Below are 1,693 nucleotides of genomic sequence, written 5' to 3'. Positions count from 1 at the left end.
TATATATATATATATATATATATATATATATTTCTATGTGAGTTAGAGGCTGAGAAACCAACTAAGGGATAGTACTTCTGCAATATACTGCTGGTAGTGTACCCAATTATTCATACCCAAGTGCTAGTTATTGTGTAGCAACCTGCAATTGAGTATTATATATGGGAGGGGGTAAAAAGTGGTTTACTCTTGATTTATACCTCAAATAAGAAAGTGGAAAAGATATGAAATCGACAGACATCAGCGGGTAAACATTGCAGTATGTCTATTCATTCCAATGTACTGGATTGATAGACACATATGTATTAGTGGTACAGATTATCAAATGGAAAGCGTTACTAATTGGTAATTGCAAAAACAGGGTGTGGAAGCATGTAAGCATATTGGAACGAGGAATTGAGCAGATGAGCAAATGAGCAAATGGGCAAATGAACAGATTGTCTATAAAACCGAATGGGTGCGTAGCTGCACCTACACACCCATTCGGTTTTATAGACAATCTGTTTATTTACACATTTGCTCATCTACTCAATTGATCACTTGTTCCTCTATGCTTATACGTTCTCACGCCCTTGTTGCAATTTCCAATTACTAACTGTTTCTATTTAATAATCTCTACCACTAATGCATGTGTGTGTATCATTCCAATACATTGGAATAAATAGACACACTGGCACATTTGTCTATCGATTTCACATTTGCCGTATGTATATATATATATATATATACAAAATTTGGAAATGGAGTCGGAATTATGTTTATTCGCATATTCAGCAATTCCGGTTGCTAACCGTGAACTATAATTCAAAACCCTCGGCGCCAATAAACGACTATTCCTGAAAGTTGTTTTTTAAAATATCTTCTTACTGCTTGAAGCTCACTCACTTTCTACATCTTGATCCTTGGATCTTACTTTTCTGCAGAGGAACTACTCACAGCATCTAATAATATCAGAGACCTAGGAGTAAGTGTTGACAACAATCACAGCTAGAGTGCCCACATTAACAACAAGGTCGATATAGCTCGGGGATGAGCTCCTGGATTCTAAGTTCCTTCCAGCCCAGAGAACAAGGTTTCATCATTCTCTTTTTCTTCTCTTTTGTACCGCTGCCCCCTGTGGTCTCCTCATAAAAAAAATCCTGAAAATTGAATCACCCCAGAGGTCATTCACTAAAAGAATTAAGGGCATGACTGATCTCAATTACACGGACTGCCTTAAAGCATTGAAACTCTATTCTCTCCAGCACCGAAGTGAGCAATATATCAGCTGCACGATGTGGAGAATATACCGATTGCATTGCTGAAACGATCTCAACATCAGTTTCAGAATTTACCCAAGGCTAGGACTACGGTCCATACGTTCCCAATCCTATTCAGCACCACATCACATAAATATACTACAGCACAATTTCCTCTCAACAGGCCGTGCCGTATTTAACAGTCCCAAAACAGATCAAAGAGGAACTGTTTCTCATCACCTTTAAGCAAAAACTAGACAAATTTCTACAAAGAATACCAGATAATCCACTAAATACCGGGATACAACTTACTCAACAAGAACTCCTAACATAATGGATCATGATATCCCATATCTTGACATAAAAAGGATTTAGCTAATCATATCGAATAGTGCTATTAAGTTAGACATGGCCTGGGCCAATCTTAAATATATATATATATATATATATATATA

This window comes from Octopus bimaculoides, chromosome 3, assembly GCF_001194135.2.
Source record: "Octopus bimaculoides isolate UCB-OBI-ISO-001 chromosome 3, ASM119413v2, whole genome shotgun sequence".
Lineage (NCBI taxonomy): Eukaryota > Metazoa > Mollusca > Cephalopoda > Octopoda > Octopodidae > Octopus > Octopus bimaculoides.
The sequence above is the reverse complement of the archived record's forward strand: the minus strand, read 5'-3'. Positions refer to the sequence as shown.